Source organism: Bos taurus, chromosome 22 (assembly GCF_002263795.3).
Source record: "Bos taurus isolate L1 Dominette 01449 registration number 42190680 breed Hereford chromosome 22, ARS-UCD2.0, whole genome shotgun sequence".
NCBI classification, from domain to species: Eukaryota; Metazoa; Chordata; class Mammalia; order Artiodactyla; family Bovidae; genus Bos; species Bos taurus.
The window spans coordinates 18,071,845-18,085,631 of NC_037349.1; the positions used below are offsets into that span (position 1 = coordinate 18,071,845).

General features: G+C 42.8%; 1 long non-coding RNA gene across 1 annotated transcript in view; it reads left to right on the forward strand.

Annotated features, from left to right (window-relative positions):
- Positions 1 to 13,787, forward strand: part of LOC112443504 (uncharacterized) — a 730,208-nt gene that overhangs the window by 119,294 nt on the left and 597,127 nt on the right. The gene's annotated exons all lie outside the window — the stretch shown is intronic.

The window sequence follows — 13,787 nt, forward strand, 5'->3', positions numbered from 1 at the left end:
ATTGCCTTTGGAAAGAGGTGCGCCTGGGTAGAGACAGGGCTGGGGGATTGTGACAGGCATTTCAGGGTGCCAGGCAGTGTTCATGTTCCTTTTCCAGCTGCTGATAATACGAGAATGTTCACTTTGTGAAGCTGGTGGACTCTAAACTTCTGCATATATATTGAAGTTGGGTGAATAACCTTTAAAGACGTTTACAAAGCAAAACATGCATACGTTACAATAGCTGCTCAGCACAGGAGAAAATACCCATCTGGAACAGATAATCTGTTTTTTTTTTTTTAAAGTTATAAAATTATTGACAGGCTTGTGAAAAAACATTCAGAAAGTTTCAGCAAAGTTAAATATGGTTATTTTTGGTTCTTTCTGATTTACCTGGATTTAAGGATTTTTTGGATTTCTCCTCTCTGTGTATGTTCTGTCAGTACTTTAAAATGCCTCAAGTGTTCCCCTCCCCCCCATAATTAAGGATGATTTTGAAACTATTTGAAACTTTGCAGTGGCCACAAGATCTTTCTTCTGCTTTCTAGATGACCTGCTCATGCTTTTGGGTTCAGTTCTGTCCAAAAGACAGCAAAAGTGGAACATGGAGGGTACAATACTATCTAGAAGAAAAAGTGTGTGTTGCCTGGATTTTGTTGGGAGAGGAGGGTTGGGGTCAGAATCCTTCTCTTGTGAACTATCATGTAGTCACAGGAATCTCTCTCCCTAAAATAATATCATGCATCAGTGGCCTTGGTCTTTCCCATAAGTGTTTGAGAAGACAGAACATTTGCCTTGCCTGTTGCCCTTTTACATATTACGTTAGAAATCTTCATTGTGCCAGCCCTCAAGGAGGGAAGAGGGAGTAAGTTACCCTCTCTTGACCTTCACATCATCACACTACAAAAGCCCTTCAATTTCAGGCATTTGCTTTGCTATCTTGTTCCTGATGAAGGGAAAGCAGAGTGAGACACTCTTGAAAGTTCAGCCACTTACACCAAATTATAGTGGGTGGAATTGAAGGTGAGTTAAGCAGCCAAAGTTGGCTGGTAATTAGATTCATACGCATCATGGATTCGGTCAGCAGCTTGTGAGGGGAGGGGAAGCCCTTCTCCAGAAATGTTCTGTTGAGGGGAATACACCAGGAGGGGAGCCGCTAGGAATTCTCTAGGACACAGGACAGAACGTGGGTACCACTTGGCCTCTTCCTTTTCGCTGTCAGCTCAGTGATGACTTGGGGGCCCAGTGATGATTTGGGGGTGCAAACTCAGTCATTGTGTAGAGTCAGGAATTGTATAGAATGGTAGCAATCAGTCATTTAGATGCCTGTGATTATCTTTGGTTTTACAAGAGATATAATACTGATCAGTAAGTTCAGTTAATTTCAGTCACGCAGTCATGTCCGACTCTTTGCGACCCCATGAATCGCAGCACGCCAGGCCTCCCTGTCCATCACCAACTCCTGGAGTTTACTCAGACTCATGTCCTTCGAGTTGGTGATGCCATCCAGCCATCTCATCCTCTGTTGTCCCCTTCTCCTCTTGCCCCCAATCCCTCCCAGCATCAGGGTCTTTTCCAATGAGTCAGCTCTTCGCATGATGTGGCCAAATTATTGGAGTTTCAGCTTCAGCATCAGTCCTTCCAATGAACACCCAGGACTGATCTCCTTTAGGATGGACTGGTTAGATCTCCTTGCAGTCCAAGGGACTCTCAAGAGTCTTCTCCAACACCACAGTTCAAAAGCGTCAATACTTCGGTGTTCAGCTTTCTTCACAGTCCAACTCTCACATTCATACATGACCACTGGAAGAACCATAGCCTGGACTAGACGGACCTTTGTTGGCAAAGTAATGTCTTTGCTTTTGAATATGCTATCTAGGTTGGTCAGAACTTTCCTTCCAAGGAGTAAGTAAGTGTCTTTTCATTTCATGGCTGCAATCACCATCTGCAGTGATTTTGGAGCCCCCAAAAATAAAGTCTGACACTGTTTCTACTGTTTCCCCATCTATTTCCCATACAAAAAAGATCTTCACGACCCAGATAATCACGATGGTGTGATCACTCACCTAGAGCCAGAAATCCTGGAATGTGAAGTCAAGTGGGCCTTAGAAAGCATCACTACGAACAAAGCTAGTGGAGGTGATGGAATTCCAGTTGAGCTATTCCAAATCCTGAAAGATGATGCTGTGAAAGTGCTGCACTCAATATGCCAGCAAATTTGGAAAACTCAGAAATGGCCACAGGACTGGAAAAGGTCAGTTTTCATTCCAATCCCAAAGAAAGGCAATGCCAAAGAATGCTCAAACTACCGCACAATTGCACTCATCTCACACACTAGTAAAGTAATGCTCAAAATTCTCCAAGCCAGGCTTCAGCAATATGTGAACTGTGAATTTCCTGATGTTCAAGCTGGTTTTAGAAAAGGCAGAGGAACCAGAGATCAGATTGCCAACATCTGCTGGATCATGGAAAAAGCAAGACAGTTCCAGAAAAACATCTATTTCTGCTTTATTGACTATGCCAAAGTCTTTGACTGTGTAGATCACAATAAACTGTGGAAAATTCTGAAAGAGATGGGAATACCAGACCACCTGACCTGCCTCTTGAGAAACCTATATGCAGGTCAGGAAGCAACAGTTAGAACTGGACCTGGGACAACAGACTGGTTCCATTAGGAAAAGGAGTATGTCAAGGCTATATATTGTCACCCTGCTTATTTAACTTCTATGCAGAGTACCTCATGAGAAACGCTGGGCTGGAAGAATCACAAGCTGAAATCAAGATTGCCAGGAGAAATATCAATAATACTGATTGTCATATAATATTATCATCATATAGAATAAGAATATGTTTAAGATATAATACTTAGAGAAGTATTATAATACTTAGAGGAGATATAATACTTAGAGGAGATAATTCACTGTGGAGTCAGGAGATTTGGATTCACATCCCTGGTCTTTAAGTATTTGTGTGTATTTGGGCCACTTTCTTGTTCTCTCTTTCTGTCCCATTGCTGTCTTTGGTACATGAAGGTAATTATGCCTTCACTGAAAGGCTTCTTTAAGCTGGCACAGAGTGAGTGGTCATGAGCTGCTTGGAATTCCCCTCTTCCTTGCTGTTAATTGTTTGTAGGCCAGAGAAAGCTGTGCAGATGACCTTGTACTGTCTCTTCCAGGCCAGGAAACATTGACTTGGCTTGCATTCATTAACTCAGACTTGTTTCTTTTGTATGTTAATTTACTCATTCATTGGACGTTAAGAAGTTGTTCATCTCCCCGCCCCTCCATGCTTGGGGAAGGGAAGGCTGGTTTTGGTGAGTGTTCAAGGTTTATTCATTTTTTTAAAATTTTGTTCATTTTTGAACATCAAAAGAGAGTACACAAAATATGCTTGTAGGATAAAGGAGTATTTTGCTTTGTCCATGCGAATGTACACATCGTCATTACAGAATCTAAAGGCTTGGTTAAGAGTGACCATAGCTTGGGAGCTAAATGGGAGAGTTTTGGACAAAACTATCAGGTGGCCATCTTGAGGGCACGTTGGGTGGGGTAAATGTGAAATTTATTGGTACTTTTGTTTTCTTTTTGATTTCCTATTTTTGTCAAGTTTTTGCTTTTTGTGTATATTAGACTTGTGATCAGAGGCAAAGCTATTAAGAAACAGTTTTGTTGAACTACGTTGAGGCTAGAGGTCAGCAGAAAAGATTCTTCATGAGTCCAAGCTGTTTTACTTTTAAAAAACAAAGAAGTCTTCCCAGGAAGTGTTTACTTTAGAGACTATAAAAAGCAGTCATTTTCCTTTGAAATCATCATTTTATACTTGTCTTTGTAGATTACAGCTGGTTGTCTATGTCAAATTATTTTCTTTTTTCCATTAAGCATTACATTGTGATCATTTTCTCATGTTACTGGACAGCATTCTTTGGAAGCATTTAACTGGCTGCATAGTATTCCATTACACAGCATCCTTAGTTAACTGTTGCCTAATTGTTGGACATTTGGACATTTCTGTTGCTTCCTGGTATTTTGCTCTTATAAATAACTATCATAAATGTCTCTGTGCATCAAGGGTTATATGCCTCTTTGAGGATTTCTTTGGAATAAATTTTGAGAAGTGCAATGCAGAACCAAGAGCTTGCCCTATTTAAGACTTTTACATGCAGCACCCTCTTGGGAAGCTGTATAGGAGGGTCTCCTTGCCCAGGGGCTTCTTGACCTTGCTTTTGGCTCAAGCATGCTCAGCCATCTAGAGAGAAGCTGATATAGGGGAAGTGCCTCCGGATTCTTAGCCTCAAGTCATTACCCAGTGTGTAACTTTAGGCAGGAAGCTTCCTTTCTCTGAGTCTCCCTTTCCTCATGTACAAGATCAGAACGATGACATTGGCCCCCAGATTATTCTGGAGCTAAGGAATAGCTGTCCACCCGCAGTTGTGCTTGAGCCTTTGAGTAGCTCCTAACATGTAAATGTGGGAATGAATATGGGGTAATATGCGGGAAGTGATTTATGGGCAGGAGTTTGGTCAGGTGCGTTTCCTTGTCTCTTAGAAACTTGCTGCACCTTTGGGAGCCAGCAGGCAGTAGCCGGTATCACTTGATGAGAATGGGAAGCGTGCATTTTGATAGGATCATTCACTTTAGGATTTATTATTTAAAATAGCTAAAGCTTGACTTTAAATTGCCACATTAAAAAAATAATAGATGGTTGATTTGTAACTTTTGTTTTTAAACTCTTGTTTTTCTGATCAGGGAAGAAGATTCCAGGGAGCACCCCCTTTATCCCTTCCCTCTCTGGGGTTTTCTGAGGAGCCTTGAGGTCATTTTGGGATGGCAGACCATTTCATCTGAAATTTAAAACCTTGATTTTCTTGCTGATTGGAGGCACACACTCCTATCTGGAACTTGTTTTCCTTTCTCTTCCTCCTGTTTCCTCAGCTAGCAGGGACTAAAGAGAACCCAGAATCCCATGACCCAGATGTAATTATAGCTAATATTTTGGTATCCTTCCTTCCTGATTGAATTCAGATGTATTCCCAGATATACAGGCAGAATATGTTAACAGAATTGGGTTTCATGGTATATATTTTATAACTTGATTTTCTTGTCATTAATATTATATCATGAATATTTTATTATATCCTTCAGTGTTCTTTCGTAATATGATTTTCCACAGTTATAGAGCTTTCTGTCACATGAACATACTCTAATTTATTCAACCAAGGCCCTATTATTAGATGTTTTTCAACCTTTCACTCTCATAAATAATGCCACAGTGAATATTCTAGTAGAGGAATAGCTGTATGTATATCAGTGACAATACTGTGTCAGAGGGCAAGAATATTTACCACTCCTTGCTATTTATTCCAAACTGCCTTCCAGATACAGTGGACATCTTGACCCGAATCAGCTATAATGAGTATGCCTATTTCATCGGATCTACATTTGCACTTGATATGATCTCAAAAATATTTCTTCCAAATTTGATGTGAGAAATACTTAAAATTGTGTTTTCCCTTCTGATCCGAGTGTAGTTGCAGAGTTTTCCTGTCTTCTGGCTCCATGGTATCCCATGCATGACTGTGTGTCTCTGCACTACTGGTCCACCCTTCAGTCTTCTCTCTTCTCTCCACCCCTGGAAGGTGACCTCTGAAAGTTTACCAGTGGACTAGCCTGCCTGTCTCTTCTGTTGGACTGGTCACTGGGAAGCCCCGACAAGAGGTGGGGTGGGTCAGGAAGGAGAGAGAGATCCTTGCTCCGTACTCCGTACTTGGTCAGCTGTGACATAGATCCAGTCCCCCATGTGCCCAAGGTGGCGTGTTCCACGTGACTGTGTTTCCTTCTGTGTTTTGGGACTCACTGCTCCTTGGTCCCTTGGGATCTGGGTGGCTTTACTGTTGTTGGAAGTTTGTGCATTGTCCCTTGAGCTTTGGAATGAATCCCTCAGTAAAGAAGCCCTCTTGGACTGTTCTTGAGTGTTGCATGTGTTTCCTGTTGGGACCTTACCTGGTAAGAATGATCTGATTTGTAATTGCAATAGATTGTGCACTCTGACAGGTCATCACCCTGTGTTGCAAGCCAGAAAGTTTAGGCTCAGGAAGACCCAGAGTCTAACCTTTACTAAGTGTTTTGGTTGCACCAACAGAAGGATGAAGTGTGGTGAGATTTCATTTCTAAGGGTTTTTCAGGAAAGGTAATTTCTAGCATTTAAATATGATCCACTGTTCAAACATCATCATACTTTGCTCGATCTTCCATATCATGGTCTTCTAGATGCTGCTTTTTGTCTGTGTAGCTGGATTGTGAATAAGAAATGAACATGAGAGCCATGACCTCACTCAATCCCGAGGACATAACCAAGGTCAGAGCTCCAAGAGGGCAGGGGTCATTTCCTCCTTTGCTTCCATATGAGTCTTGAGTGTTTAGGATTGTGTTTGGCGTGTGGTAGGTGCTCAGTATATGTTGTTGAATGTGTCAAGGGTTCTGAGACCACCCTCAGGCTTGGTGATTTGGTAAAGGAGCCACAGAACTCACATAGTTGTTATGCTCAAGGTTATGGTTTATTACAGAGAAAGGATACAAATAAAGAGAAGCAAAGGAAAAGGGTGCATAAGGTGGAGTCCAGGAGGTGAGTGGGCATCAGCTTCCCTCTCCCAGTGGGATCACAGGGACAATACTTCATTCTCTTAGCAACAACATGAGATAACATGTGTGAAGTGTTGCCAACCAGGGACGCTCACCCAAGCTTTGGTGACCAGGGTTTTTACTGGGGGGTCATTCACCTAGATATGGATCACACATTTAACTGATCTTAGCTACTCAGTCTCCAGCACCCCTAAGAGGTCAAACTGATACAGTGTGGCCCTGGGTCCCAGGTGAACAAAAGCAGGCCTTCACCACTGATTATTCCATTGTTTCTTGGAAGGGAAGTTATGACCAACCTAGATAGCATATTCAAAAGCAGAGACATTACTTTGCCAACAAAGGTCTGTCTAGTCAAGGCTATGGTTTTTCCAGTGGTCACGTATGGGTGTGAGAGTTGGACTGTGAAGAAGGCTGAGTGCCAAAGAATTGATGCTTTTGACCTGTAGTGTTGGAGAAGACTCTTGAGAGTCCCTTGGACTGCAAGGAGACCCAACCAGTCCATTCTGAAGGAGATCAGCCCTGGGATTTCTTTGGAAGGAATGATGCTAAAGCTGAAACTCCAGTACTTTGGCCACCTCATGCGAAGAGTTGACTCATTGGAAAAGACTCTGATGCTGGGAGGGATTGGGGGCATGAGGAGAAGGGGATGACAGAGGATGAGATGGCTGGATGGTATCACTGACTCAATGGACGTGTCTGGGTGAACTCCGGGAGTTGGTGATGGACAGGGAGGCCTGGCGTGCTGCGATTCGTGGGGTCGCAAAGAGTCAGACACGACTGAGCGACTGAACTGAACTGAACATAAACTGTCTGGAATGGCCCAAGGCCACAGTGGTACAAAGACACACTTAATAGAATATTCTGAGGACTTAGGAGTCATCTCCCAGGAGCGGTCAAGGGCCAGCCCTTGTGTGGGCTGCGCAGGGTTGAGGATCCCATGCTCTCTGAGTTTACTGCACAGGCCAAGATCATAAGCTCCAAGTGGGCTGTTAACGTTACTTCTTTTGTACCCCTGTAAGCGCCAAGAGTTTAGGATGATGCCAGGCATTGGCAGATGCTTATACTGAGGTTCTTCAGAGAAACAGAACCAGCAGGAAAACCAGTACTTTTGTTAAATAATTGGCTCATGTGATTGCGGAGGATTGGCAAATGCACAATTTGCAGGTTGGACCAGTAGGCTAGGTTTCCAGGAAAGAGTTGCAGTTGAAGCTTGAAGACCACTGGTTGACAGAATTTCCTCTTAGAAGTCAGTCTTTTTCTTAAAGCCTTCAGCTGAGTGTGTAAGGCCCATCCACGTTAGAGAGAGAAGTGTAACTTGCTCAAGTTCACTGATTGAAATGTTAATCCCATCCAAAAAATACTTTCACAGAAATGTCTAGAATAGTGTTTGACCAAATATCTGGATGCCATGGCCTCACCAGGCTGACATATAAAAATAACCATCACAATGCTCAATTGTTGAAAAACCATAAACCATTAGGATCAGAAGAGACCAGTGGAGTCAGGACCCAGCTTCCTAATTCCACTTACCTCTCTCCCTGGCAACTCTTCTCTCGGTGTAGAAACCCTTGAATATCCAAGGTTCTGCTTCCCTTTGCCCCCAGGGTTAAGGCCACATCTGTGACTACTCAGTAGTTCTCTTCATTCCACCCTAATTTGTTCCTTTCTACTTAAATCATATCCTGAAACCTTCCCCATCCTAGCTCAGAGCAACCTCAATTATTGGACTGTGTGATAGATTTTTAGTGAAATGGCACCTCCTTCTTTCTTACAAACAAGTTAATAGCAATGAGAATGTTTTTCTAGTCCCCTTGGGGGGAAAAAGGCATCAAATAAAAACAGTGATTTTTCTCTATAACTGAATCAGACAGTTTATCCCTCAGGCTGTTGACACAGGAGAATCTGAAGAAGGAAAAATAGCAAATATTTTCAGCCAGGGTAATTCCCAGTGAATAAGACAGCAACATATTCCAACTGATAACAGAAATTAAGTCAATATTTCATGTAAGGGCAGGAGAGTTCATATCAAATGTGGTCCCCAGGTCCCAAACTGGAACCATAACAATTTCCTACTACAAAAAAAAAAAAAAATTCTATAGTAGGCTTATCGTGATTACCTTTTATTTATTTATTTAATTAAAAAATTACTTAGCACTTTGCATGTTATTGGTTTCTTGAAACCCTAAGGCCAAGATTCTTAGGGACATTCAAGACAATAGATCTTTTCCCAGTTTTAAAAACATTAGAAATTAACATTTTTTTCATTGATTGAAGGAGATGATTCTGAGTGGTGTTCTAAAATCGTACTTGCTGCTGCAGCTACTAAAACACTTTCTTCTGGGGTCAGTCAGTGCTAACCAAAGATAGCCATGGCCAAAGTGTGGAGCTGTGCAAAGCGAGCAAGGCTTTGGTTCTACACGGAAGCAGTCCTTGGCCTTGGCCCAGTGGCTGGGATGGTCAGAAGGTCAGAAGTGTAAAACACATCGGTTTGAAAGCTGTGTAAGAGAATGGCTTACACAAAAGAAATGGCCTCTCCTTTTGAATCTTTCATCATATTTTTCTCCTAGAGTGGACTATACCTCCTGGTTCACTAGGAACTGTCTGGGTTTATGCTTCTTATCCTGGTTTAGCTGGTAGAGCTCACACGTCTCTGGTTCCAAGAATAAGCTAGTGATATTGTAACTCCAGGCCCTTGCATATGCTCTTCCTTCAGCTTGCATTTGCTGTTTTCCTATTAATATACATGATATGGACATGGTTTGCTACTTTATGTCCTCAAGTCTTAGATCAAATAGGCACCTCCTTCGTTATTCTCTAACAGGTGATGTTTGCTTTTTCCTTCTCATATGGTCTGAATGTTTGTGTCCCTTCCCTACCCCTGTCTCACCAAATTCATACGTTGAAATCCTAACCTCCAAAGGTGATAGTATTAGTAAGTGTGGCCTCTGGGGGGTGATTCGATCATGAGGGTGGGGCTTTCGTCAATGGGACTGGTGCCCTTAGTAAGAGATCCCGCAGAGCTCCTGTCCTTCCACCATTTGAGAACACAGTGAGAAAGCTCTGGATGAAGGCCTTTATCAGGATGTGGCCATATTGGCACCTCAGTCTTGTACTTCCCCCCTCCAAGAATGTGAGAAATGAATTTCTGTTGTTAATGAATTTCTGTAATCTACCTAGTCTGTGATATTCAGTTGTAACAGCCCAAATGGACTGCTATTCCAATGTCAGCTCTCTTGTGTGTTTACCTTTTTATTTTCTATCCCTCCTCACCCAAGGTGTCCAAGTTGTCTGGAACTATGCCAGCCTAACAGTGGGCTCTCGATGGTATGCTGGCATAAATAAAAAAATGAATGAATGAATGAACTGGAAGGTGCGGTATGAGTAGGTGGCAGAATCCTAGCAGTAGTAATAGAAAACTACTCAATCTCAGTGGCTTAATAGAATAGAAATTGAGTTTCCAGTGATGCCAAATGTAATCTGTGATGGTGCAGTGGCAGTGCAGAGAGTGAGAGCAGAATCTCTGCTCCACTGAGTCATTCAGGGATCCAGGCTGACAGAGATCATCCTATCTTTGATGTCCCACAGGCATTGACATCCAGCCAATAGAAAGGGGAAAAGATAGAGGATATGCAGGAAGTAAGCTTTTAAAGTCTGCAAGTAGTGTCATCACTTCTTTTTTTTGGTTAGGAAGTGATGAGTATGACCCTGTTGAGATGCAAAGGGGCCCAGAAACATGGTGGGCAGCTACTTCCCAGTGACCACTTTCTAGATAGCTAGTCACTGGTACCTCTAGTGCAGTCACATTCAGTAGCCAAGCGCTACCACCACGGTTATTATAGGGAGCTTCATGAGGGCAGAGACAGTCTCTTTCATAACTTGAGCTGAAGGCCTAGCACAGTCAGTGTTTGAATGAATAACCAACCACCTCTTGATCACCGACTATATTTGGGGCACGATGTCAGACACAGAGCTTGCCATGGTGTGAACACATAAAATTCCACAAAGACTTAGAATCAACAAAGAATCTTTTGTCCTTTGAAGACAGACCAACCCCTGACTCCATTACAGACTCCATAAAAAGCAGAAGATGGCCGGGCAAGTTCTGAAGTGACTTTCTTCACCCTCAGAGAGCAGGATAAAATAAAAGTCTTCTAGTGTAAAATGCATCAGTTTGAAAGCTGTGCAAGGAAATGGCCTCTCACCCTCCTTTTGGATCTTTCATTGTATTTTGCTCCTTGGAGAGCAATGGAAACTGCTTCAGAACATGATCTTTCTACTAGTTTTTGTTCTCCTTTTTTTCTAGACCTCATGTTCTGTTCCATTGTATGTCCTGCAGTGGAAATAAAAAAGAAGTCAGACTGAATTTCCCAGCACATTTTAAACTCCCATAGTTAAGAAAAACAGGAAGTCCTTGAATGTAGACCATCAGATGAAGTCCTAACCCCGTTTTATGGGAGATTAGGTTCTTCAGAGGGCTAAGATCTGTGTCTTTTACACTTGTGTCCTTTAGCTCAGGGGTCCCCAATGTCCAGGCCATGGACTGGTACCTCTGTCAGATCAGTGGCAGCACAAGATTAGAAGTAAAGCGCACAATAAGTGTAGTGTGCTTGAATCATCCCAAAGCCACTCCCTCCCACCCAGCCCCCAGTCTGTGGAAGAACTGTCCTCCATGAAACCGGTCCTGGGTGCCAAAAAGATTGGGGACCGCTGCTTTAGGTCGTCAAGGGGAAAGTCACCTTGGCCACTATGCGCAGACGTTTTCATTGTTTTCTTCCTCATTGCCATATTGAAGTTTTGCTGAGCTCTTCCATGGAGAGAGCAGAGTAGGGAGCAACTTTGTCCTATGAGACTGCAAAAATTTCAGTGGCTGGCTTGAAAGAGAATACCTAGATAGTATTCTGGAAATTTGACATCATATGGGTATCTGACCATGATCTTGACTCTGAGGTTGCAGAGGAGGAGAGTCGTATTCCCATGGCATGCTCTCATCCTCCTTTTATTTCCTCTCTTCTTTCATTCTGATTCCATGGCCACAGCAGTTAGAGGCTCCTTAACTTTGTATTGTCCCCTGTATATCACCATAGTGCTGTCTTTCATCATGCCTTACAATTCACCAAAGACTTTCACTCAAGGTATGTTGTAGGAGCACTTTGAAAACTATGAGTGCGGCACAGATACATGTAAGAATGTCATGTTTATATGCCTATTCACTTCTCCGAGAAGCACGTCTGAGGGCGTCACTGTTTCTCACCGTTTTCATTACTTCCTCATTTTTATCCTAATAGAAATACCCCAAAGGTAGCCCCAAGCACATACTATCCCATCATCTGTCCCAGTGTCTATTTAAAGAAGTTATTTGTTCATTTTTTATTATTTCTTGTTGGCTGTGCTGGGTCTTTGTTGCTGTGCGCTGGCTTTTTAGTTGTGGTGAGTGGGGGTTACTCTTCAGTGTGGTATTTGAGCTTCTAATTGTGCTGGCTTATGTGGTTGCGCAGCACAGGCTCTAGGGTGTGTGGCCTTCATTGGTTGCAGTTCCTGGGCTCTAGAGCAAGGGCTCAGTAGTGGTGGTGCATGGGCTTAATTGCTCCATGGGATGTGGGATCCTCCTGGACCAGGGATCAAACCCAGGTCTCCTGCATTGGCAGGCAGATTCTTTACCACTGAGCCACCAGTGAAGCCCTCAGTATATTTTTTCGTATTGACGCAAGTAAAGGGCTTCCCAAGTGGCTCAGTGGTAAAGAATCTGCCTGCCAATACAGAAGATGTAGGTTGAATCCCTGGGTCAGGAAGATTGCCTAGAGGAGGAAATGGCAACCCACTCCAGTATTCTTGCCTAAGAAATCCCATGAACAGAGGTACCTGGTGGGCTACAGCCTATGGGGTCTCAAAGAGTCAGACATGACTGAGTGACTGAGCATGTACGCAAAACAGTTGATTTATAATGTGTTAATTTCTGCTGTACAACAAAGTGCTTCAGTTACTTTATATATATCATCTCATTTAAAATTTTATTTTCCATTATGGTCTATCATAGAATATTGAATATAATTCCCTGTGCTAAATATACAGTAGCAGCTTGTTATTTATCCAGTCTCTATATAAAAGCTTACGTCTGCTAATCCCCAACCTCCTAGTCCATCTCTTCCCCAGCCCCTGCCCCTTGGCAATCACAAGCCTGTTCCCTACTTCTGTGATTCTGTTTCTGTTTCATAGACGGGTTAATTTGTATCATGTTTTAGATTCCTCATGTGAGTGATATCATATGGCGTTTTTCTTTCTGACTTACCTCACTTAGTGTGATCATCTCTATTTGTATCCGTGTTACTGCACATGGCATTATTTCATTCTTTTTTATGGCTGAGCAGGATTCCATTCTATACATGTACCACATCTTCTTTATCCATGTATCTGTCAGTGAACAGTTCGGTTGCTTCTATGTCTTGGCTGTTGTGAATAGTGCTGCTATGAACATAGGGATGCAGGTGTCTTTTTGGATTAGATTTGTTTGCTGCATGCTGAGGAGTGGGGTTGCTGGGTCATATGGCAACTCTCTTTTTAGTTTTCTGGGGAACCTCCTTACTGTTTTCCACAGTGGCTGCACCAGCGTGCATTCCCATCAACAGTGTAGGAGGGTTCCCTTTTCTCTACACTCTCTCCAGCGCGTGTTATGTGTAGACTTTTTAATGATGGCATTTCTGGCCGAATGAACACCAGAAACTTAGTGGCATAAATCAGTAGCTTGTGTTGTTGGGTTCATAGTTTTTCCAGGTTAGGGACTTCTGTGGAATTATAGTGTGTGTCTTGTCTCAGAGCCAGGATGTCTGGGGCCTGAGCTGGGAAGACCGCACTGACTGGCTTTGGGGACCTTCTGGAGTTTTCTTCATTCAGCTCTGTGGTGCCTAGATGGGTTGACTCCTATGCTGGGGTCAGTGGGGCTTTCCATGGAACATCCAGATATCCTCTGCATGTGACTTACTGCGTTTTCAGAGGAAATTCCCTGGCAACCAGCATGTCAAGGGAACCGAACAGTACTGCAATGCTTTTAATGAGCTAGTGAAAGACATAAAAAGTGAAACCATATAAAATGACTCTTGCCATAATGATGGTGACATATCCATTACAATGCAGTGGTATCACTGAAAAGAAAGTCCTGCTAGAGATGCTGTTTTT